This window comes from Oncorhynchus clarkii, chromosome 24 (assembly GCF_045791955.1).
Source record: "Oncorhynchus clarkii lewisi isolate Uvic-CL-2024 chromosome 24, UVic_Ocla_1.0, whole genome shotgun sequence".
NCBI lineage: Eukaryota > Metazoa > Chordata > Actinopteri > Salmoniformes > Salmonidae > Oncorhynchus > Oncorhynchus clarkii.
In genome coordinates this window covers 24,508,057-24,535,066 of record NC_092170.1, presented here as the reverse complement: position 1 = coordinate 24,535,066, position 27,010 = coordinate 24,508,057, and the positions used below count along the sequence as shown (strand labels likewise).

The window sequence follows — 27,010 nt, the reverse complement described above, 5'->3', positions numbered from 1 at the left end:
TTGACTTAATTATGAATGCGTGTAATTTCTCAGTGAGTCCCTACTATCTGTTCCAGGTGGTTGTCTAATATGGACCCTGAGAAGAAAAAGAGGCCATCTCCCAGTGCAAACAGTGTTCATGTCTTAATCATCTCAGAAAAGACTGCCTTGGGAGCAAAATCCTAATCCCCTTGACTGAAACTAAACACTTTTAATATTGAGATTAAAACAGTACAAATGTATCATATTAAAGCACAGATTAGTTCAAGATGGCAATATTTATCAGGTTAATTGTTGCTAGCAGCACCAACATCAAGCAGACGGTGAGAGCTGAGTCATTAAGGATCAACGGGAGATCGATGCTCTCGGAACCTGCATGGTACCATACTGCGTCTGTAGTGTCCTAACACGAGACAGCATAACACAAACATTGCAGGGAGAGAGGGAGTTAGGCAGCCAATGAGATGGAACATTACTGGCCTGAACAGGCTAATGAGATATCCATTGTCTTTCCCTCTATAGACGTGGATCTACAGGGCAGGGGATGAGATCCTGAGATCTTTGTAGGGTCTGTAAGAGACTGGAGGATCTGATTGAACACAGAGCCCCTGGACAGCTTTAATAGACATGTACTGAAATGTCCTCCACGTCTTCAGACCGAACAATAATGGAGAATCCGAACAAGTCATCTCTCAGAAGATCAATTCTACTTTCAGCAAACACTGAAAGTTCAAAAGGGAAGGAATGTCCTTTTTGTATAACTAAAACTGTCTGCTTTTATTTAATTTGTTTGTTTTTGGTGTTTAAATACATTTTCTTGCTAGTTCAATACTATTGACTTGACTCTTGCCTCCATTTTGAAAGCTAAAGATGTGGCACCATCCATTTTCAGTGTCATTCTCAGACATGTAATTCAGTGTGTACTGAAGCTATTCACTTGAAATAACTGACATCAAGATGGGCTCCTAATGCTTGGGAGGCACCCAATGTTACAGGTCAACGTCCCAAAACTTAATTTAACACTTAAAAGCACCAGTGACTGTGTTCCTAAGTGGCAACACGTGTACATACTAATTTAACACAGGAACAATTAGAGGACTCATAGTAAGGTCCTCTTAGATCAAATGTAACAACTGTATTTATATAAATGTAAAAATCAAAACTAAGAATTGACTTAGGCATTGTCAATAACACCTCACTGTATGACAACTGGCATAGCACATGTTCTCTCCTGTTTTTCCATCACATGACATGGACAGTATAACGGCACATCACCAAGTTGGGTTAAACCTAACGTAACCATGTTACAGTATTCACATTACCCAATGATGAGCACTTTGGCAGATGGCCATATAGTATGCTGGTTTATAAAACCACAGTAGCTAACTAATAGAGTAGGACAAAATAAAGCAATTTACATTATCCAAGCTAAAGGCACTGACAGTACAAGTCGAGATATACAGTAAAATCTGCATAAGTTAGATATTTGTGCTACATCTATAAGCCCAGTGCAGTGTAGAAATGTTGCTGAATACTTAACCTCAGTTTCATCAGAGGTAGACAGAATCATGCTAAAATGTTTCCAAGAAACATCCGTCATTCATTAATGGGTCTATGAACTGTAGGCGAGTAAGAAGGCAAATCAAATATAAAAAAAACATGAAAACTAGAAGAAGATCCTCTGCTTTGGACAACTGCTAGCAAGATACCCCATGCTAGAACGCCAGTCTGCAACACCATTCTATCCATGAATTCTCAATCCTAGTTTCTTGCCCTGACAAAACTGTACCATATACGGGTTGAAGTTAGGTTTGTGACAATTCTTGGCAATAGCAGGCAAAACTTAATGACAAGCACAATTTAATTGGTGTCATGCTCAGCTACACCTTCAGCTACAGTATTAAGATTTCATGTACGTTTCAATTTCTTCATTGATCCTTCAGTTATACCTGAAATGTAGGGGAAAACACTAATGGCAAACTATGAAAAAGGAATATCAATGACCAGGATAGTTACCTTAACTATTAACTTATCCAAAGTAGTATGAGATCAAATACGCTTTTCCCATCAGGTACTGTTCCCCCATCGGATATGGCTCCCCACAAAAATATGCTCCCCCATCAGGTCAAGTGGACATACCAACATGGAATTTCTGATAATTTCTATTCAATAGTATTGTTTCATTGAGGAAGTCAAACCGAATGTTTTGAGATCAAACAATGTGTGTGGCTGTTAACGTTCATGTTGACCTCATCTTTAGGCTTTGGATTGCACAGCAGTACCATTAAGATCATTAGGAAATAATCAATGTCTTCTGATCTGTTTCCATTCTCCAAAATGTCAAGTGAAGTCTGTCTATTTATGTGAAAATCTAAATTAATATATTTATTTATGTATTTATTTGAAGTATGAATGTCCTCTTGTCAAATTGAATTATAATTGAACATTTCTTTGCCCATGTTTGCCCCCACCCTCTTTTCTCATCGCTGCCTCTCAGCCACTGAGGTTCAGAAACCACACACAGACAAGCTCGTGGGCAACACCAAACAACTGAGACACAACATTTCATTACTTACCATTAATTCTGTATTGCTCTGACTTCAATTGCCATCAATAGCCTTCATTTTCAATTACCTTTCTTAGAATTGATTGTGTTCATTCATGTTCATGTGATTTTAGGAAAAATGTTTGGGCCTGTCTAGAGAGCCCAGCAGAGATGAACCCAGAAAACACTAAGACATGAGTTATACATAATGAAAGTGCAATTTCAACTCTTGGATATTTAATGGAGCTTGCGCCTACACTGTTGTAATCACATAAATAATCATAAGTTAGCTGTAGTACTCTGACGGTACAAAACTCAAACTTCTCCTTCCATTTCTGGCTTTCTCACACTCTCACAGTTCGATCAACGAGCGATACTGTTCTGACCATCAGAAACGGCTTTAATGTAATGGAACAGCCTTATCCAGTGTTTAGCTTCGTAGTGGTACATACATAATGTAACAAAGGTGATGGCTCATACTAGGCCCTAAATGCTTTCTTAGGGCAAATCACTATTTCCTCCCCTTCCTTTACCTACTTTGATCCACAGTCATCTTCCATCCTTGTGTGAATCACTTCTTCTGCATGTAACTCTAAAGGTTGTTCATTTCTCCTCAAGACTCCATCTCAGAGATACCATATGGCATTTATCAAGAAAAATAAACAACTGAAAAGTGAAGTACTTGACAAATGTCTTTGTATTTGAGAGTATCCACTGCACTGATGGTTCAGTTTAATTCACCATCACACGTCACTGGTTCATCTCAAAAGAACAATCTGTGTATTTGTTTTAATTGTCCATTCAAAGAAATACAATGTCAAGTAGATGTGTCCTTGAATCCGGACAAACACCTATACATTAAAATACCTGAAATCTCTAAATTAGTATCTCTGACACAATTCTCACAATACACATATGGAATGGTAATGCACAAACAACAAGTACAAAACAGATATTGCAGTACAGATACTGCAGTGGCCCATCATATATAATGAAGGCACAGTTACATTTTCAAGCTCTAGTATGATGCTTTATTAGTCTGGATCATTCAGAGGGTGGGGCTTCCCGACAGGAAATAAATGCCATGTGCAATGATGTGCATCGATTCTGTGTAGCTATCTAGCTAGGTCCCTGATGGCAGGCAGAGTGTGAAAATGTGAGAGGATGGAACTCCTAACCATACCTCCATTCCAGTAGGCCATCCTCACTATACGTCAACAGTCATTCCAAGGTCAGGCTTTCTGGCGAATTGGATTTTACCATCCGCTTCTTGCTCCTCAAAAAAAATGACCTGAGATCAACAAAAGGCTTTGAATCACAGCAGAGGTCAATACAGCCGAGGCGTGGAACCAACACGTTCAGAGGGAAGAGAAGTCGCCTGAGGACTATTCCCACAAAGCACTGCCAAGTTCAATATCATCAAACCCACGGGGTGGCCCAGCCACTGCAGCTGTACATCAAAACTATTGACCTGTGATGTTCCTAACAGAGGCATCTGAGTGAACTCCTGTGTAGGGTGTTTTTCCAGGGAACTAGTTAGACAGAAAGGCAGTAACAGTTACGGCATCAATATCTGATTATTTCCTCAGTTAAGCCAAGGCCCAGGGAGGTAGAGGGTTTTCTGGGGACCGTTGGACCAGTGGCGTTAAAGAGTCTGCCCGTTGGTTAAAACCACTCCTTTACTCCAGCCCTATGAATGGAATTCACTAATCAGTGACTAAAATAGAACTTGGTTATATTTGTAACGCTTGATGAACTGCAAGTCCCGCCTCTCCCATCTCCTCATTGGTTTTTAGGAGCATATACCCACGTGCCATCTCCTCATTGGTTTTTAGGAGCATGATTGAAAGATTAACTGAGGTCCACATTCTAATCCAGCTGGTTCTGGTAATGCACCTTAAAATGGTTTGTCAAACGCCATATAAAGTCTACAGAAGAAGAAGAAGCCTGAAGGAGGAGAAATTACTAGCAACGAACTCGGTTTACCTTTGTATCTGTGGAATAATTGTCGGAGTAGAGGACCCTGTGCATTTCAGGTAAAATAACATCCCAATGTTTATATACCAGGGTATAAATTAGCTAGCAACAGCAAAACAGCCAGCTAAATTGCCAATGTTTAATGCTTTTCAACCTGTCCCAAAATGAATATAGTTGGTTCAGAGTTTGTTTTGATATTTCAACCTGCGTGTGGGTGGACAAAATTAGCACGTGCGTGAGTGGTCTGGTCAGCATGTCAGAGTTTAGGGTTTCTCTAGGACCTTCTTTCATGTTGGTCTAGGTTGGTCTGATGTGTGATATGCCTACTACACTAGCTATCAATAAACCAGATAGTCCTACTATACTACACATCAATAAAAAATATGGACAGGTGGGACTCTCTTTCATAAGCACAGACCCTGTTGGGCTGCTTTACACACAGGCAGTCTGATGAAGGTGTCTCTGGGATGGCCGTCCACATACAGCATGCCCTGGAAGAACCCTGGGAAGGAAGGCTTCTGGGGGACTGAGTTCCACTGGCTTGCTGCACTCAGTCTGAAACAAGATCACCCTATTATAACACAGGAAATCACTGACTAATATGATTCCTCATCATATTTATTAATGTAACGAGATCATTTGTGAGAGTGTACAATAGCATGACTTTAGTCGTGGAAAAATAAATGTTTTTATTCCACTTCTGATCTTTAGATGTAGTGTTGTTCTTAGTGGGCAAGCATTTTCAAGACAGCGCTAATTTCTCAGCTGATTATAATGGGTTTTTAACATGGTAGTGGGAAACCACATGAAAAATCTGTTATTTCTGCAATCTGGCATTGTATTTTTATGCTCAGCGAGAACCAAGAAGATAATCAACAGAATCCGAGCTAGGCAGGAGCAATGACAGACTCAGAACAAATAAACATGGGGACGGAAATTGAAAGATGTTCATGATCAGTACAAACCTATTTACAAAGCCAGGCTTCATATCTAGACTATGAATGATAAAGTCTCGTAGCGGGGTATTGGTCAACTGAAAAATAAAAAAAATAAGCCAAGGCGGTCTTTGATATTCTACATTGTGGTTATTTCGCTGCTTTTGAGCACCTATTCTGAAAGGATTTACCAATATATGTGTCTAGTTATACAACCACAAGGCTATCACTGACCCAGAAACAGTAGGTAAAACTATCGAATTACCTTTACGCTGTTCATCTAGGAGTTTACCACAGTTCTCTCTCCCAGAGTTATCCACAAGTAAACTCAATGCCCTCTCCCCCTTCAATGGAAAGTACATAAAAGATGTGGAAACAATTGGACATACCATCTACAGTCCACAATGCAAAGTAGACTAACTAGAGACAATAGAGGAAACGTGGCTCTCAGTTGAACTGAAGATAATAATTGATCAAGTCCAATCTGCTTCTGTGCGATAGGGTAAGCAGCGTGGACTTGTTTTCCAATAACAGGCAGGTGCAAAGTTAGTGATTGCGATTCCTCTTTGTTAGAACAACATTTGTGTGAAAACTTTCTGTTGGCTTAATCCTGGCACCTTAGTGACTACCGCATTTATCAGCATCACCAGAAGCTTTCCCCTCTATCATGTGGTGTTGAATATAAACTAGCCAGTTTAGAAAGCAGCTCAGCAGCACACCTATAGACTGAATAGAATAAAATAACGTGTTATTGTCACATACACCGGATAGCTGCAGGGAAATGTGTTGTTTTACAGAGACAGCCATAGTAGTACGGTGCCCCTTGAGCAAATTAGGAATAATTGCCTTGCAAGATTTTTCACCTTGTCAGCTCAGGTATTCGAAGCCAGCGACCTTTCGGTTACTGGCCCAATACTATAACCGCTTGGCTACCTGTCGCCGAAACACACTATCACTACACCTTCCCATCAGGCAGTGCAAACTCCAGCATCTTATAGTCCATAACTCCAACAAATAGTTAGTCCACAAACACCTAGAAGACGAGACAAGTTTATTAGTAGAAATAATTTACTGACAGTGTGTGCATCATAGGGTACTTGACATTTTCTAATATCATGACATAATTACATGATGTGATAATATCATGTAGCGGTGTCTGTCTGTACTCACCAGGGCTCTGTCTCGAACATTGTTCCTGGAGTTCAGAAGGTCTCCACTGCTGATGGTGGTCTCATATAAAGTGTAGTCATAGGACTGACCATTATTACTGTTGACAGGAAGGTTCTCCATGTTGACTGGTTTCTGACTTCAAGGGCTACAGCAGGACAAAACAACAACAACATTCTTTCTAATTTGACATGATTATACATTACATGATACAGTGACTTCAGAAAGCATTCATACCCCTTGACTTATTCCACATTTTGTTGTCTTACATGCTGAATTCAACATTTATTTTCTTACCCATCTACACACAATACCCCATAATGACAAAGTGAAAACATAATTTTTGGAAATTGTTGCAAATTTAATTGAAATGTAGAAATATCTCATAAGTATTCACACCCCTTTGCTATGACACTCCAAATTGAGCTCCGGTGCATCCAATTTCCTACAAGTTGATTGGATTCCACCTGTGGCCAATTCAATTGTTTGGACATGATTTAGAAGGAAACACACCTGTCTATATAAGATATTCCAAGGAACTTTCCGTAGCTCTCTGATCTACGTGATGAGGCATACAGTGGGGCAAAAAAATATTTAGTCAGCCACCAATTGTGCAAGTTCTCCCACTTAAAAAGATGAGAGCGGCCTGTAATTTGCATAATAGGTACACTTCAACTATGACAGACAAAATGAGAGAAAAAAAATCCAGAAAATCTCATTGTAGGATTTTTTATGAATTTATTTGCAAATTATGGTGGAAAATAAGTATTTGGTCACCTACAAACAAGCAAGATTTCTGGCTCTCACAGACCTGTAACTTCTTCTTTAAGAGGCTCCTCTGTCCTCCACTCGTTACCTGTATTAATGGCACCTGTTTGAACTTGTTATCAGTATAAAAGACACCTGTCCACAACCTCAAACAGCCACACTCCAAACTCCACTATGGCCAAGACCAAAGAGCTGTCAAAGGACACCAGAAACAAAATTGTAGACCTGCACCAGGCTGGGAAGACTGAATCTGCAATAGGTAAGTAGCTTGGTTTGAAGAAATCAACTGTGGGAGCAATTATTAGGAAATGGAAGACATACAAGACCACTGATAATCTCCCTCGATCTGGGGCTCCACGCAAGATCTCATCCCGTGGGGTCAAAATGATCACAAGAACGGTGAACAAAAATCCCAGAACCACACGGGGGGACCTAGTGAATGACCTGCAGAGAGCTGGGACCAAAGTAACAAAGCCTACCATCAGTAACACACTACGCCGCCAGGGACTCAAATCCTGCAGTGCCAGACGTGTCACCCTGCTTAAGCCAGTACATGTCCAGGCCCGTATGAATATTTGCTAGAGAGCATTTGGATGATCCAGAAGAAGATTGGGAGAATGTCATATGGTCAGATGAAACCAAAATATAACTTTTTGGTAAAAACTCAACTCGTCGTGTTTGGAGGGCAAAGAATGCTGAGTTGCATCCAAAGAACACCATATCTACTGCCAGAAGGACAACAGTCTCCACAGCACTTAAAAAATCTGGGCTTTATGGGAGAGTGGCCAGACGGAAGCAACACCTGAGAAAAAGGCACATGACAGCAAGCCTGGAAATAGGCACGTGAAATACTCAGAGCATGAGGCAAAAGTTTATATGGTCTGATGAGACAAACATGTTACTATTTGGCCTGAATGCAAAGCGCTATGTGTGGAGAAAACCAGGTACAGATCATCACCCGTCTAACACCATCCCTACCGTGAAGCACCGTGGTGGCAGCATCATTCTATGGGGATGCTTTTCAGCAGCAGGGACTGGGATACTGGTAAGGGCAGAGGGAACAATGAATGGAGCCAAACACAGGCACATCTTTGATGAGAACCTGTTTCAGGGTGTAAAAAACCTTAAACTGGGGCAAAGATTTACATTACAACAGGACAATGACCCCAAGCATACAGCTAAAGCAACGCTGGAATGGCTTCAGAACAAGAATGTGAAAGTCCTTGAGTGGCCAAAGCTATATATTTAAATACATTTTGAATTCAGGCTGTAACACAACAAAATGTGGAATAAGTCAAGGGGTAGGAATACTTTCTGAAGGCACTGTATATTTAATATAAAGGTCAAGCTCTATTTTTAGACAGACAATTACCATAAATCTGAAATAAAACATTTCTACAAGTGTGTCTGGATCTAGATGTTGTGAAAATAATTGTCTCAGAAGGGAGCAAATTACAGCAGCGGCTAGTGAATAATTAATGGTCTAAGCAAGTACCAGACGTGCTGCTGCATCTGCCCACAAAATAAAAAATGAAGAGAGCATGTAAGGAGGTCTAGGGATACAGTATACAACCAATTATAGGGATACAGTATACAACCAATTCTGGCGGCTCACCTTCTCAGTAAACTGCAGGCTCTCCCACAGTGACATATGCTGCTGAATCATGACAGGCTCATACACTCTCCTGGCCTGGAGAGAGGGAACCTCAGGAAGCTTCTCACCTGAGCAGGGGCGCCGCCAGGGATTTTGGGCCCCTTGAAAAGATATCACATTGGGCCCCACCACAACAGGCCACACCAACCGTGCATAATTGCTGTAACCACACACCTCCAGAACCCAATTGACCCATTCAAAGCTTTAAATAACTACCTTTGCAGGCTTGCAACTCTCTTGTAGTCCAATATTTACTGTATGATATTTACTGACAGTGAGCTGTGAAAATATAAAACTGAGCAGACATGCATGCAACATTCTGCATACAGTGGAATTCACTATTTGATACAAGACTGATTGATACCCTCTATAAGAAATGTGCTAAAGGCCTTTTACAGTCTAATTGTAATTGTAATGGTAAAATTCTTAAATTGAAAATTCTCTTAACATTAATGAATAACTTGAAATAAATATAACTTAAATATACTTTAAACTCCTCAATTAAAATAAATTAACATTAATCATCTATAGAATGATATAACAAACCAAATAAAATCAGCAGCCGATTTTTGAACTAAGTATACATACCAACTAGAAAATAAGCAGCTGTAAAAGTGGAAATGGAAAAAACGAAATGGAAATGAAAAGGCCTGATGGTGGCGCTAGAGGAAAGGTCAAGTGATCACCAAATCAATAGGTTTCTTCCACAAGGGGTCTTGATTGTGCACAACAATTTTTATGGCAATCGGGCCAATACTTTGAGATCTATCTTATTCTCAGTCTTGTTCTCAGCCTGTGGACATCATGTGTGTAGTGATACAATATCCATAGCCATGCCATTTAACAGTTATCACTGGTCCTTGCTCAGCCTTACTCACCAAGAGCCCAGTGCCAATCCTTCTTGCTAGCAAAGTCACTGATCAAGACTTTGAAGTCCAGCTTTCTAGCTAACTAACTTTCAATGGACAGCATGGCAAGACTGCAAAGCCTGTCCTGGGACATAGTGGACCTAAAATAGTTTCAGTTTAAGCTTACTGAAAGCTCTCTCGCCACCAACCGTCACAGGCAGTGTGCAAAATATAAGTAAAGCAATGCACACTTTTCCAAAAATGCTTTGCAGCTGCATCTTACAAATTGCATTCAGGAGACCAAGAGGGGACAAGTTAGGGGGGAAAGTGGCAGCATATACAGTGTTCAGGTGTCTTACTTCGTTTTGAAACTCAGGTGTAAGGTCTCTGGAATAATTCATGATCAGTGGTTGGCACACAGAAGGGACTTTATCCTCACTAATCTCCCCAACTTTCAGAACAGAAAATTCTTCAAAATCTTTTGAAGTGGTGTGGAACCTAGTGCCCAAGTCACTTATGTTGTCCATAGCAGTAAAAAACACTGTTCTGAAAAAACGTTGCTGCACTGCCCTGAGCTGTCTCCTCTTGAGATGTCTCATCATGGAATCTCTTTCTTTTCTTCTGGCGGCTGTGTTCCTTGCTAAATTGAGGTGGAACATCCATTTGCGTAGCAATCAGTGTTGCCTCAGACAGGAGAGACTCCCATCCATCTCTAAGAGCCTGCATCTCTTCCTTTAAGGCTCTGATATTGGCTGTCTCTGTGTCAAGTGAGATTTTTCCTGACTGGAGAATCACATTACTGTCCTCAACGCATTGCAGTACCTGCAATTATGCACACTGACATGTCATTCAACACAATTCTGCTCACCTCCTTCAGTTGGGAGTAGGGCTGGTTCAGGGGTTTGGGGATGGGGAGACAGGGCTGGTTCAGGGGTATGGGGATAGGGAGACAGGGCTGGTTCAGGGTTATGGGGATGGGGAGACAGGGCTGGTTCAGGGGTATGGGGATGGGGAGACAGGGCTGGTTCAGGGGTATGGGGATGGGGAGACAGGGCTGGTTCAGGGGTTTGGGGATGGGGAGACAGGGCTGGTTCAGGGGTATGTGGATGGGGAGACACTGCTGGTTCAGGGGTATGGGGATGGGGAGACAGGGCTGGTTCAGGGGTATGGGGATGGGGAGACAGGGCTGGTTCAGGGGTATGGGGATGGGGAGACGGGGCTGGTTCAGAGGGATGGGGATGGGGAGACAGGGCTGGTTCAGAGGGATGGGGATGGGGAGACAGGGCTGGTTCAGGGGTATGGGGATGGGGAGACAGGGCTGGTTCAGGGGTATGGGGATGGGGAGACAGGGCTGGTTCAGGGGTATGGGGATGGGGAGACAGGGCTGGTTCAGAGGTATGGGGATGGGGAGACAGGGCTGGTTCAGAGGTATGGGGATGGGGAGACAGGGCTGGTTCAGAGGTATGGGGATGGGGAGACAGGGCTGGTTCAGAGGGATGGGGATGGGGAGACAGGGCTGGTTCAGAGGTATGGGGATGGGGAGACAGAGCTGGTTCAGAGGTATGGGGATGGGGAGACAGGGCTGCTGAGGCTGAAGCTGCATCTGTTGGCACCCGGCAGGGGCAGGGACAATTGATTTAGTTTGAATAGCTTGCTAAAAGTTTGCCTGCATTGATTAAATGTCAGCTAAAAACACTCCGAATTTTCTGTGAAGATATTCAGTAACTATCGTTCGGGCGCAAAAGTAGCCTATTTCACTATGGACCAATACAGAGGCTCTCTGGATGTTTACTTTTGGCCAAAAACAAGAAAATAAAAAAAACGTTATAAAAAAAAATATATATATGATATTAATTCGAATAGGTTAATAATTTAATATTGTTCTAATAATTTTGTAGGGCCCCTGTCAGTCACAGTCCCTTCGAATCGTCCTACCCCCCCCCCCCCCCCCCCCCCCTTTCCAACATGAGCAGAGGGTTTTAGGAACATCAATGCACTCTAAGGGCTCTATTTTCGGCTGGCGTTAAAGCGCCACTAGTGTCAAAAGCACAGTAGTTAGCAAGTTCGTCATGTTCGTTGGTGCTGACCTGTTGCACCCTCGACAACTACTGTAATTATTATTATTTGACCATGCTGGTCATTTATGAACATTTGAACATCTTGGCCATGTTCTGTTATAATCTCCACCCGGCACAGCCAGAAGAGGACTGGCCACCCCTCAAAGCCTGGTTCCTCTCTAGGTTTCTTCCTAGGGTTTTGGCCTTTCTAGGGAGTTTTTCCTAGCCACTGTGCTTCTACACCTGCATTGCTTGCTGTTTGGGGTTTTAGGCTGGGTTTCTGTACAGCATTTTGAGATATCAGCTGATCTAAGAAGGGCTATATAAATACATTTGATTTGATGTAGAATCTGGTGCACTAGCATTTTCCAGGCCTAACGAAAGGTTCGGCAATTTACCCCTCTTATATCAAGCAAGCTAGCACTCAGAAGGGATAATAATTTAGACGTGTCCTTAAAACATGATCAAAAGTGCTAATTTCAGGCACCGCTGGTGGGGATATTTACGATCAACCTAAAGCAGATTTTAGTGGTAATGCAGATGGTTATGGCATGAATTGACAGCGGAACGCAGCCTGTCCAGCCGTGACGCACACTGCCTTTATGCGCATAGTCGAATGTGCTGTATACTTTATTTAGAAACATAAAAACTAATGCTTTTTCGCTATTTAATTTTATTTGCGTAAAAACCAACCCTCTTCTCAATTAAGGCTTTTTTCCCCCTGCCCAATGCAATCACGAAGTAGTCAACTTTCGATAAAGGGTTTGGCTCCTGAGACCACTTGGAAAAAATCTTAATCACAAAAGCATTATTAAAATATAAAGTTTGAGAGGAGTAAAACACTGAGCTGATATTCCCTTTTTGTCTATGCATTATAGGCAGGACCACATTATTTTAGCCATGTAGGTCCCGTTATGGACATGCGTAAAACCCCCTCCATGTAGGCTACTTTTCATGCCCATCAGGAAACGAGATATGAGAACCTCAGGTAAATACCGGTGAAACTCGTATTTAGAAGTTATCTGTAACATGTAACAATTGTATGTTTTCCGTTTCAAACAGTATGCTCAAAACCCAAGCCCTGCCTTAGGACTACTATAACTGCTGGTTCAACAGCAATGAGTGTCTTTTTATCCTGCTGATTTTATGATATCAATTCATTTTTACATGTATTTATTTATTGTTGTTAATAAAAAAGATTCGTTGTAATAAAATGTTACGAAAAACAAACAATCTTATTAGAATGATTCACCTTCCTGGTTTTATGGTTATAACGTCCGTAGCGCGCATGCTATGCAACTTCTGGAGATGTGTGAACGCGATGTGATCTGTAAAATGGTTTCAATTATGTTCATAAATAATAAGCCTATTTGGAGGCAGTTTAACGGTGAGTGGACATTCCTGCTTTCTCTTTATATTGGATCTTTATCCAGCTCCTGTGAAAAGTTTGGATGTGCGTAAAACTCTCCATAGTCTGCGTTGTTTTAATAGTATATGCCCACAGGGAGACATTATGTTGCCTTTAAGTGTATCTAGTGATAACAACTTTTTGTTTTGTTTAGAATTTGATTCAAATTATTTTTTCTCTTTTTAGGCCTATTCAATAATTCAATTAATATTTCTTATTGACAATGTTTGGCATGTCCATGCTCAGACAAAATGCAATGTTCAGTAGGCCTAGTCTCTGTTTCAGTGTGAATGCTACTGAAGCCATGCAATTACTTAGAACAACGTGGACTGCATATGGGTTCAAGTTAACGTATTTAGCAAAGATAGGTCTACATTTTGTTATTTCGTTTCTGTAAGCCGTTAACAAACTATAACGAACTAACATTGGAATTGATTCCAAGGTAATACGTAAAATACCGTAGATATGCAACTTGAAGCAACCACATATTTCGCCATGTTTAGCACGTTCTGATTGGCCAGTAATGGGCAAAAGCCTCAACACACACACAACTTATTTAATCATCAAAACTCAACCCATTCGCGCCAACGCCAGCAACTGCGCCAATAATAGTAATAGTGAAAATATAAAAAATACCACTGAACCTATAGCGCTACCGCCTGCCCTTAGATTTACCATTGCGTTAGGTTTGTTAAAATAGAGCTCCTAACTGTTAGCTATATATTGAAAATGAACTGTTTATTCAGACTGAGCGGTTGCTAGGTAACAATATAAATGATCAGTTACAAGACAATTACATCAATTTATTTTTGTCACAACATAATCATTTCATATGATAATTTTGACCTCTGCATAAAAGTGGTATGTGACAAATGACAACTCTAGATCAATACAGAAGTGGAAACATCTGTGACTCAGGAAATAACCCATGCTTTTAAGATCATTTCTGGGAAAGCATCTGAGCTTGACAGCAGCTGGTAGTACATCACACAATCATACCCATCCTCCCTTTTCCAACTGTTTGAGGTGATTTTTTGCTGCTTTCTAAGAGATGTCCTCCAGCACTCTTTAAGGTGTTGAAGCACTGAGAAACCTGAAGCCACTCGGGGTTACTGGTGGAAAGTGCTCCCCTCCCAATATGTTCAAAAGTGGATAATGGGTGGCAGAAATCACCTAGCCCTGAAATGGCATTCTGTGTTTACAAGCAGAGTATTTTTATGGAGCAAATTGTAGTTTCACACTCTTGCTGTTGTTTGATATTGTGTAAGCTGTGTGAGCTGCCTGACAAAGTTATCTTCAGCTGCAGTTATATAAACTTGAAATGTTCATGTTATTGGATTCTACAGTGGATTGGTATTTTGGGAAAAGTGTATTAAGATTTAGCTCAATTTAAAGAATGTTGTGCAATTTGGACTTCCTGCCACATGCATAATCAAATCGTATTACCTTGGCTTTTAACCACTGCTCTGTCAAATATTAAAGAAGTCTCAAGGTATTGCTCACCTGAGGTAGAGTACCATATGATAAGCTGTAGACCACACTATCTACCAAGAGAGTTCTCATCTATATTATTCGTAGCAGTCTATTTACCACCACAGACCGATGCTGGCACTAAGACCACACTCATCGAGCTGTATAAGGCCAAAAGCAAACAAGAAAATGCTCTTCCAGAAGTGGCGCTCCTAGTGGCCGGGGACTTTAATGCAGGCAAACTTAACTATGTTTTACCAAATTTTTACTAGCATGTCAATATGCAACCAGAGAAAAAAATGAAACTCTAGACCACCTTTACTCCACGCACAAAGATGCATACAAAGCTCTCCCCCGCCCTCCATTTGGCAAATCTGACCATAATTCTAGCCTCCTAATTCCTGCTTAAAAGCAAAAACTAAAAGCAGGAAGTACCAGTGACTCCCTCAATATGGAAGTGGTCAGATGACGCGGATGTTACGCTACAGGACTGTTTTGCTAGCACAGACTGGAATATGTTCCGGGATTCATCCAATGGCATTGAGGAGTATACCATCTCAGTTATCGGCTTCATCAATAAATGCATCGACGACGACATCCCCACACTGACCGTACGTACATATCCCGACCAGAAGCCATGGAATACACGCATCAAGCTAAAGGCTAGAGCTGAAAGCGGGACACTAATCCGGATGCTTATAAGAAATCCCATTATGCCCTCAGACGAACCATCAAACAAGCAAAGCGTCAATACAGGATTAAGATTGAATCCTACTACACGGGCTCTGACGCTCGTCGGATGTGGCAGGGCTTCAAAACTATTACGGACTACAAAGGGAAACCCAGACGCGAGCTGCCTAGTGACGCGAGCCTACCATATGAGCTAAATGCCTTTTATGCTCGCTTCAAGGCAAGCAACACTGAAGCATGCACGAGAGCACCAGCTGTTCTGGATGACTGTATGATAACGCTCTCGATAGCCGATGTGAGCAAGACCTTTAAACAGGTCAACATTCACAAAGCTGCAGGGCCAGATGGATAACCAGGACGTGTACTCAAAGCATGCGCTGACCAACTGTCAAGTGTCTTCACTGACATTTTCAACCTCTCCCTGACCGAGTCTAATACCTACATGTTTCAAGCAGACCACCATAGTCCCTGTGCCCAAGGAAGCGAAGGTAACCTGCCTAAATGATTACCGCCCCGTAGCACTCATGTCGGTAGCCATTTGGTGCTTTGAAATGCCGGTCATGGCTCACATCAACAGCATCCTCCAGGATGTCCTAGACCCACTCCAATTCAAATACCGCCCCGACAGATCCACAGATGACGCAATCTCAATCACACTCCACACTGCCCTTTCCCACCTGGACAAAAGGAACACCTTTGTGAGAATGCTGTTCATTGACTACAGCTCAGCGTTCAACACCATAGTGCCCACGAAGATCATCACTAAGCTAAGGACCCTGGGACTAAACACCTCCCTCTGCAACTTGATCCCAGGTGGTAAGGGTAGGCAACAACACATCTGCCACGCTGATCCTCAATACTGGGGCCCCTCAGGGGTGTATACTCAGTCCCCTCCTGTACTCCCTGTTCATCCATGACTATGTGGCCAAACACGACTTCAATACTATCATTAAGTTTGCAAAGACAACAGTGGTAGGCCTGATCACCGACAACAATGAGACAACCCATAGGGAGGAGGTCAGAGCCCTGGCAGTGTGGTGCCAGGACAACAACCTCTCCCTCAATGTGAGCAAGACAAAGGAGCTGATCGTGGACTACGGGAAAAGGCGGGCCGAACAGGCCCACAATAACATCAACGGGGCTGTAGTGGAGCAGGTAGAGAGTTAAGTTTCTTGGTGTCCACATCATCAAACTATCATGGTCCAAAACACACCAAGACACTTGTGAAGAGGGCACGACAACATCTATTCCCCAGTCACCCAAGTCATAGAATAGTTTTCTCTGCTACCGTACGGCAAGCGGTACCAGAGCGCCAAGTCTAGGACCAAAAGGCTCCTAAACAGCTTCTACCCCCAAGCCATACGACTGCTGAACAATTAATCAAATGGCCACTGGACTTTTACATTGACCCCACCCCCCTCCATTTGTTTTGTACACTGCTGCACCTCGCTGTTTATTATCTATGCATAGCCACTTCACCTGTACCCCCGCACACTGACTCGGTACCGGTACCCCCTGTATATAGCCTCGTTATTGTTATATTATTGTGTTACTTTTTATATATTTTTTTACTTTAGTTTATTTGGTAATTATTTTCTTAACTCTTCTTGAACTGCAGTGTTGGTTAAGGGCTTGTAAGTAAGCATTTCATGGTAGGTCTACGCTTGTTGTATTCGGCGCATATGACAAAGAAAGTTTGATTTGCTCCGACTATTGTCCTTTTTGAAAAACAAGACTATTTAATGTTGTTATTAAACCAAGTGTTAGATATTCAATTGAAAGTATTTTCCTTCTAATCATGGACAATTATTATAGACAATGTTTTAGTCTGTGACCACAGGTTACGCATTCCTCACAAAACTCATATGAGATGAGAGCCAAACAATAGCAGATATCAAGTAGGTTCTAAATACAGAATTAGGTGTGCTTGTACATTCAGGTCCCTGATGCTATAGAAACAGGACATAGGCTCCTGCCCGCAAAAGCCATGGCTCGTGCAAGGCTACTTACTTTCACAGGGTATGCATGACTCATGAGCTGAGAGCCAAACAGCAGATATCAAGTAGGATCTAAATACAGTATTAGGTAATGTATATGTGGTGCTGAATAGAACATAGACACTCTCCTACGCTTTAGTGCTTGCTCTCATCCAGGCCAATGCTCATTGTTCTACATACTGCACAACGTAAGGATGAAACGCGTTAAGATAGCCCTGAAGATCTTAGTTTACCGGGAGCCTAGGCTGGATATGTGTAAAATTGTTCTGACTGTATGTTTGATGGGTGGGAGATGTTCCTAAACCGTTAATCTGATGCCCCCTCCTATCCTTGCTGTACTATAGTCCTGGGGGGGGGGGGGGGGGGCACCATACCCAGCATCAATCTCACACATACTCATCTCTGATTGGTCAAGACAGACGCAATGTTCCCCATAGGGCCTTACTAACTGACTTTGGAGAACGATACAAAGAAGAGCCCCTCACGGCGACACTCACTGTGGTAGCGGCTCAATACATTCCTCAGAAGAGTGTACTTGGTGGTGTAATCCCCTGCCTCAGATAATGGAGCATCGTAATCTGAAAAGATAATGCCACTATCAGAACAGCAAGAGGCACGAGGAGCGAGAGGCGGGGATACCTCCTCCCGTGTCCGATGAGTTTCTCTCTGCTCCTATCAAACATCTCAAGCCAGCAGGAGACATATTTTGTGGTTATCTTGACAGATGCGGCTGCAGGAGTTTGGATAGAGGCAAGAGGCAGTCGAGGAAATAAAATGTAAATAGAGACTACTGTTAAACTTGAAGGTCAAAGAGCAGGTGCCAATGTGCCACTGTTACTAATGTTTGACATCAACGGCATTCTCCTCTGAGGAGCAAGGTCATTACAGTGTCGACAGTTGCAAAGAGGATATAAAACCCATCATGCCGTCTTTCATTTACATTTCCCATGCATTTAATTAGCTGATGAATTAATTATGCAGTGAGTGTTAAAATGCAGCCTGAGGTCAAGCACTGTGGAGGAGTGACAGCACCATCTACTGGCCTTTACTAACAGTAAAGTGACAGTATATTACTGTAATCCTGCTTGTATAAATGGCTGGTGTAAAGTCCTTATCAGAGTTATGTTTCAATAAAGCGAAATAACAAGATCAACTATGAGAACACATTGATTATAAAACAAGTGGACAGCAAGTAATATAAATATGCAAATAGAATGTACCATAGCTTGTTACCATTGGCTTAGGCATGGGTGTGGCAATTGCAAAGGCCCCATTCATGAAGCCAAAATGTGTTCCTCTGTGGAACATGTAGAGATTGATTGATGCATCCTGTTTCAGGATTTCCGTCACAATAGCAACCATGTCTGCCAAACAGAGGGTAACAAATGAGAACTCACTACTGGTGGGTATAGAGACAGAGTAAGAGCTGTATCATATCCATTGCTATAAACTCTACCTCTATATACAAGAACTGTGGCAGGTAGCCCAATGTAAAACAAAAAGTATGATAACATTTGACAAGCAACCGACCTCGTTCCAAGCATCCTATTGCCGATATTTTTATTTAACCTTTATTTAACCAGGTAGGCAAGTTGAGAACAAGTTTGCGACCTGGCCAAGATAAAGCAAAGCAGTTCGACACATACAACAACACAGAGTTACACATGGAGTAAAACAAACATACAGTCAATAATAGAAAAGTAAGTCTATATACAATGTGAGCAAATGAGGAGATAAGGGAGGTAAAGGCAACAAAAAAAAGGCCATGGTGGTGAAGTAAATACAATATAACAAGTAAAACACTGGAATGGTAGCTTTGCAGTGGAAGAATGTGCAAGGTAGAGATAGAAATAATGGGGTGCAAAGGAGCAAAATAAATAAATACAGTAGGGGGTAGTTTTTTGGGCTAAATTATAGATGGGCTATGTACAGGTGCAGTAATGTGTGAGCTGCTCTAACAGCTGGTGCTTAAAGCTAGTGAGGGAGATAAGTGTTCAGTTCAATTGCAATATGGATTAAAACCCTGCCACACCTTATTACATGTAACTATAACTCATTGTAGGGACAACCAGATCCCCATTCAAAATCACCTCCTTCACAATACTGACTAGCTACACATATTGCATAGAACAGTGATTCCCAAACTGTGGGGTGTGTTTTTTCAAGGAACTCAGTCCGTCTTTAAACTCTTGAAAGTCATAATACTAGAAATCACAAGGTGCAAATTCGAAATTGGGTAGTTCATCAGCAGTTTATTTTGTCCCGTTAGTCATTGCATACCTTAGAGAGCTATTTATAATTTGTCAGAAATGTCCAGATCAACTAGCCCAAGAAGCTAATGTTTTTTTATGTTGCTTTTTTTGCCCATAGATATTGTTGTAATTTTTTTGTCACTCAAATATCACTTGAATGCACATACTTCAATAAATGTATAGAATTGCAATAAAATTTGCGTTAAAAACTGATAAATGTTCTTTACACCCCATGACAAAATTTGTAGAATTTCAGGAAATAAGCTCAAAACCCCCACCCCCGAGTGAAAATGTTTGGGAACCTCTGTCATAGGACATAATGACGTGTTTAATTAGACATTCAAAATGATCTGACTTTACTGATTTAAATCAAGGGCAGCGGGATAATGAATAACAAGCATGGAGTGACAGAGCATGACTTGATTAGCACCCTGTGTGTGCGAGATAGACATGGATGCTGGTGGCAATGAAAGGAGGACAAAACCAGGCCTGAGGACCAGAGTTATCAGTGGCAGTTGTTCAACATAAGGACAGTCTGAAGAATCTTCATGACATTAATACACATCTACAACTGTGTGCCAAGCTGTGTGACGACTGTCAAGTATTTACTGCAGTGATGCATTGTCTAATGAGAGGATCTTGAAAATTAAGCTTTTTTTTAAGGATTCACCATCATGTAATGTGTAATATATGGCCACAGTATCTCAAAGCTAGCAGTGGCTACAGTGTTATGTGATTGGTGTGTGTGTGTGTATTAAATGGTTAGTCAGTGGCCCTTTCACATACTGTACTGTTCCCTTCTGAGAGGGGCTGAGTCACTCGTATCTAACAAGCTGCACACATGTACAGTGCATGTAGGTTAACAATAGGGGCTTTGCAGTTTCCATTTATTTTTAAGGTTCTAGACCAGGGGTGTCCAACCCTGTTCCTAGAGAGCTACCTTCCTGTATGTCTTCGCTCCAACCCCAGTTGTAACTAACCTGGTTCAGATTATCAACCAACTAATTATTAGAATCAGGTGTGCTAGATTAGGGTTGGAGTGAAAACTACAGGATGGTAGCTCACCGGGAACAGGGTTGGAGAGCCCTGTTCTAGACACTGAAGGCCAGTAAAAAGCATAACACAGTATAAACAGTATACAAAAGACAGCTTGGTTCAGCTGAAATTGACTACGTGCATCTTAATTGAATTTTAGGGGGAAACAAGACCAACTCTGGTTTATGATGCTTGGCTTGGAAACGAGCACACATGGAAAGCATATTCATCTCTGACAGAAACATACCACAAAGGAGAACTGACCATATGCTAAGCACCATGTGACCAATCTATTGAATGTGACTCATGCGGTGTGGCAAAGAGATCCTACTGCTTGACTTACCCTCAGCAGCAAAAACATGGTGAAGGTCACCCCAGAGGTCAAACCACCCAGACCAATACTCCATCACCATCTTGAACTTCTGGGGCTAGAAGAATGGGAAGGGGAATGTTCAACAGAGAAGTAGAAATAAACTAAATATATGTTACTCCTTGTAGACACAGTATTTACTCCTTGAACATCAGGGCCCAGTTGTTTATTTTATTATCTGATTGGATTTTGGCAATCGGATAGGATTAAATGCATAGCTATTTCTATGCATGTAATCCTTTCCGATTGCTGATCAGATAACTTCTGAAAAACTGTGCCCAGACTATAGGCATCCCAAGACTGTGATTCAAAGCAATTTATTACACAGATTAAGACTAAATAGCTAATATCCTCTGTTTTATCTACAGGTGTCAGATGAAACTGAATAACTGATCAATTACAAAGCTGGAGCTGGATAAATCTAATGATAAATATCAGTAGATGATCGTCTGAACACAAGTCAATACATTTGCTCACTTGAATTGCATCCAGGTACTCGAATCCCTCTGGGCTCAATTCGACGTCTATTCCACGTTGGTTGAATGTCATTTCATTGAAATTACCAACATGGAATAGAGGTCGAATTGACGTCTGTGCCCAGTGGGATACTATCACGCTGTATATTATGCAATTACTTTATGTACTCTACGTTGAGTCAACCAGTGTGTGCCCAGTGGGATGCTACAGTGACTTCCATGCTCAGGAAACTGCTTTGCATTTTAACAGTTCCTATTTTTGCCTTGTTTTCTCCCGAGCTTAATCTGTATCTAGGTAAACAGCACATTCCCTCATCTCATCGATCTCCTTTGTGTTTAGGCTTCAAGTGGAAAGGGAACTAATAAAGGAGCAGTTCTAATGAAGCCTAACAGTAGCGGCCTGACGCACACACACACACACACATCTGTCCTTGGCACAGACAGAGGCCTTGTGCTATGGGAGAATAACAACTACAGTTCAGGCAGAGACTGCAGTGTCAGATGGGCCAGAGGCTCTACTTCTGTGCAGCTGTCTGTCTGTTTGTCAAGTCAGTTTAATACCTCCATTCACTCCCCCGTGCTTCAGCCCATTCTGGTTATCTGAGGTCAGGAGCAGCTCCTCGATCCCACTGGACAATAGTGTCTAGAACAAGGATCTAATTTCAATCATGCTCATATTTCCAAGTAGATATCCTACTATTGCAAATGCAAATATTTGTAGTGAAATCAAGATAAAGTGATGCACAGTGTGCTTGTGAGCGCGCGCGCGTGCGTGCGTGCGTGCGTGCGTGCGTGCGTGCGTGCGTGCGTGCGTGCGTGCGTGTGTGTGTGTGTGTGTGTGTGTGTGTGTGTGTGTGTGTGTGTGTGTGTGTAATAAAGCAGATGCACTGCACTGTCTTACCTATTTTATGTATGGCATGTATTCAACATCTTTTGCATAAGAGCAATACTCGTTCTCCACTTGAACTGCTATAATTGGGCCCCCCTTGGTGTACTGAAAGTTTTAAATAATAAATCAAATAAGAAGAGAGCTTTAAAATGACTCCTGAATAAGTCAAGCATATATTTTCAAAGCCTTTGGGATTGATAAAACACCAAGCTTCACATTTTAAGAATATTTTTGTATTTTGATAGCCATAATCAACAACCACCACAAATTAACAGAAAAAATGGAAACCCTAGTGTAATTAATAGAAGAGTAGTGAGAAAGTGAGAAAAGATTACCTGATATGGTGCAACTCTTGGAATGAGTTGATCAAAGGAGTCAACTGCTTCTGTGAAACCTGGGTAGGTTGTTCTCAACTTCATTTCTGGATCACACAGCAACCAACTAGGAAGAAAGCAATACTTAACTCTAATGTTATCAACAATGTATGCAGTTACATTTTAAATACAGGTTGCACTGATGGCATTCATGCATAATGACTGCATTGATTGTTAATGTGCTTCATAACAGTGTGAGTTTAATGGATTTCCAAATATCTATAATCGGGTTAACCTAGTGGTACATACTGGGATATTTCTGGATCAATTACCCTTCCTCAATCAATTTTAGATGATGATCAGAGTCAGTCAAATGACTCTCATTGAAGGGGGAAACTCAGGAAATAACTGTTTTCATTCTCTCTGTGTGTGAGAAATATTGTTTTTTCCCTTTAGATCTATAATTCTATTTATCCACATTACTAAGGAATGTGGGACTGTAACTATTTTACAGAGACCTGACTGTAAACACCAATGTAGCTGATTGAATAACTGACTAGTCAAGGGAAATAACACCACACTGGAAAAGAGAATCACAAAAATTGATGAGGAAAAATTGATGAGATGTCGTATAGGGGACCTATCCAACAGGGAGTTGAAACCAACCTGGGCTAAAATGTTAAAATCTGGGAACATCTAACCTGGGCATCCCTCCTAAGTCCCACTCAGCACAGATGTAGGGTCCTGCCCGCAGAATAATGTACGCCCTGAGAGACACAGAGAAAAGCAGAGAGACAAAGCTCAACAGCTTTATCAAACATTTATCACAAAATCATATAAACGTCTTCCTTACTTTAAAACCCCTCTCTTTTGCTCATGAAGGTTCCATGGCACATATCTGAAAGATAAAGCAGTCATTCTCAGTATCTCTCCATAGTAGAGCAGCAGTGAGTGGTGGTATAAGAGAACATGAGGTGTTCTGTGTGTACCTACGTGGTGAGAGTGTTGACCCCACAGGCCCTCATCTTCAGCAGCCGGTCCTCCCAGTAGGCTCTGGGGATGCGGAAGTAGTGGATAGAGCCCCCCAGGATGTGAAAGGGCTCTACCTCTAGAGTGAACTGAAAGGAGTTGGCCCTCAGACCCTCTTTCTGGCTCATTCTCCCCACCTCTGGGTGTTGGCTGGAAGAGAAAGACAAACTGCTGGTCAAACCAGAAAGTTAGACTAGATAGGAGTCATAGGAACTAAACAATGGCAATCTAAGGTGAGTAAGTAAGTATTTATAATTATTGTGACAAGCATACAAGACACACCCAACAGATTTAGATAAATCAACAAAGCTTTCAGCATAAGCTACATACATGCTACTCCTCGTCTTACAAGAATGGAAATCTATATTTGAATATGAGTGAGAAGTACATTGTCAATTGTTCACACTGTTGCACTGTGGAATGAGTGCTGAACTGAGCCATAACAAATGGCAACACACAAGCTACGTGTTTGTCTACACAAAGGTTAATGTCCATAGTAGGTGGGTCAGGTGAAAGTTCATGATGGGGTAAATTAAAGATATGGAATGGCTTTGTATTAACTAGACTATCAAAAGTATTGATTGTATATTATTTCTCACATTTGTAGTCCTATTTAACAATCTGATAATATTTTGTCATTATGAATGGTCTTTAATAGCATTACCTATAATAGATTGTCTTTAAATAACCAGTTTTTAAAGGGTCCGTTTGGGATACTGGTTGCCTATTGATGCATTTGCAGGTACATGAAAACATGAGGAAAAACAAACAAATAGGACATAACTTTGTACATACTCTCGAGACCTGTCCATAAAGTCTTATCACAGACAAAACGATGAGACAGCTATTTCACCGGATGAATAAATGTGAAGCATCCGCTTGGTAGTTCCACCCACTTGAGAGGAAGCCCATTAGCCGGTAGTAGAAGATGGAACGAGATGGCTTTTGTCCGACATTCTGCACATTTTCTCATCGATAAAACATTTTTCTGTTCCCAAAACTATAATATTTTACGAACAGAGTCGAATATTTTTTTTTAGACTCTACCCCTTCCCAATGTAAAAAAAAATAAAAAAATGCGTTGTATACAAGCACTTCGCAGAGTAGGCGTTCCCTAACAGAAATATGCAAATATAGGTTATAAGGCACCAATAGGGTCTCGCTAGCTCGTGCTTGGCTCTGCCCACCTACTTGTTCTGCCCACCATGACTCCCTTGTTTCCATTTGAAACGACAGGCTGTGGTTTATCTTGATTTAGTTCCAACAATCTTTGGCCTTACTGTGTGAATTAAAATAAAATATATCCGAGAATGGCATACCACTGTCGTATGAGAGACAGCCTGACGACCATGGACGCATTAAAAATGGTTTACGAATAACGTTACAGCGTTGCAACAGCTGGTTTGACAGCCCACGCCTTCAAAGACCACACCGGAAGAACAGGAATAATACTATACAGGCGATTCACTCAAGGGGAAAATACAGGTGAGAGCTATAGACCATAATAAATTAAAATATACATTTTCACCCGAATTACACACAACTCCAAACCTAATGCAAGTGGAAAGTCTGACTGTTAGTTCTGACAAAATTCACAGTGTTTCTCATTAGGCTATCATAATTCGATTTTCAGCAGGCAGTAAGTAGCCTTTAGTTTACATTGTCCGTGTTAGGCGTAAAATATTGCTCGCTTTCAATAGGCACTATGAAACGGATAGTTGCAATATATTGTATCACGTGTTGTCCTTACATCAAAATCAGTAAAAAGACAGGTCAGGCGAACTTGCAACACAGGAATCTTACCATTTGGTGCTATAGCCTACTGTTTATACTAGATTGTAATGGGGAAAACGTTTTATCCATGTAACCAGGGTTGCCAGTGTAACAGTATAAATTTACACCGTCCCCTCGCCCAACCCGGGCGCGAACTAGGGACCTGCACACCTCAACAACTGACACCCACGAAGCATCGTTACCCATCGCTCAACAAAAGCCACGGTCCTTGCAGAGCAAGGGGAACCACTACTTCAAGGTCTCAGAGCAAGTGACGTCACCGATTGAAACGCTATTTAGCGCGCACCACCGCTAACCAAGCTAGCAGCCCTTGCAGAGCAAGGGGAACCACTACTTCAAGGTCTCAGAGCAAGTGACGTCACCGATTGAAACGCTATTTAGCGCGCACCACCGCTAACTAAACTAGCGTTTCACATCCGTTACACTCACCCCCCTTTTGACCTCCTCCTTTTCCGCAGCAACCAGTGATCCAGGTCAACAGCATTACTTACAACAGCATAACAGTATTACTTTAAACGGTCCCCTCGCCCATACCCGGGCGCGAACCAGGGAGCCTCTGCACACATCAACAGTCACCCTCGAAGCATCGTTACCCATCGCTCCACAACAGCCGCGGCCCTTGCAGAGCAAGGGGAACTACTACTTCAAGGTCTCAGAGCAAGTGACGTCACTGATTGAAACGCTATTTAGCGCCCACGCTAACTAAGCTAGCCGTTTCACATCCGTTACACTCACCCCCCTTTTGACCTTCCTCCTTTTTCCGCAGCAACCAGTGATCCGGGTCAACAGCATCAATGCAACAGTATAAGTTTTAAACCGTCCCCTCGCCCATACCCGGGCGCGAACTAGGGACCTTCTGCACACCTCAACAACTGACACCCACGAAGCATCGTTACCCATCGCTCCACAAAAGCCACGGCCCTTGCAGGGCAAGGGGAACCACTACTTCAAGGTCTCAGAGCAAGTGACGTCACCGATTGAAACGCTATTTAGCGCGCACCACCGCTAACTAAGCTAGCGTTTCACATCCGTTACACCAGGTCAAGCTAAAATTTCAAGCACAATGATCATTCAAGACCCGACAAAGGCCTGAAACTATTCAAATTGTATTTTTAAGCAAGAGAAGAGTTGCATATTTAAACAAACCCCTTTCCCATGACGATATCGAGTCAATTAAGGAATATCATAGTAACGACGTTAGAAGCATAATTCGTTTTTCCTAAAAAAAATATTGCAAGCTATGAGGTAAAGGAATTTGAATATGTGTCAAGAGAAAATATAATTTGCCTTTATTAAACTCGCCAGATCATTTTCCATCAATGGATGTCGATTTTGTTTGACTGCTATGATTAAGCA

The 27,010-nt window shown here is 41.8% G+C and overlaps 2 protein-coding genes and 1 pseudogene across 8 annotated transcripts in view; 2 read left to right on the top strand and 1 right to left on the bottom strand.

Moving 5' to 3' along the window:
• LOC139383088 (galactosylgalactosylxylosylprotein 3-beta-glucuronosyltransferase 1) overlaps window positions 1-3,202 on the top strand; it is a 117,125-nt gene extending 113,923 nt beyond the window's left edge. For 5 of the 6 annotated variants that reach the window (XM_071127395.1, XM_071127398.1, XM_071127397.1 and 2 more), the window contains one exon: window positions 57-3,202. The gene's annotated coding sequence lies outside the window, so the exon portion shown is untranslated. The remainder of the gene's footprint in view (window positions 1-56) is intronic. The other variant, XM_071127399.1, reaches the window with a different exon arrangement.
• Window positions 3,182-25,211, bottom strand: LOC139383087 (beta-galactosidase-1-like protein 2; annotated as a pseudogene).
• Window positions 25,068-27,010, top strand: part of LOC139383086 (beta-galactosidase-1-like protein 2) — a 30,923-nt gene continuing 28,980 nt past the window's right edge. Inside the window, exon 1 of one of the 2 annotated variants that reach the window (XM_071127393.1) lies at window positions 25,068-25,345. The gene's annotated coding sequence lies outside the window, so the exon portion shown is untranslated. The remainder of the gene's footprint in view (window positions 25,346-27,010) is intronic. The other variant, XM_071127394.1, reaches the window with a different exon arrangement.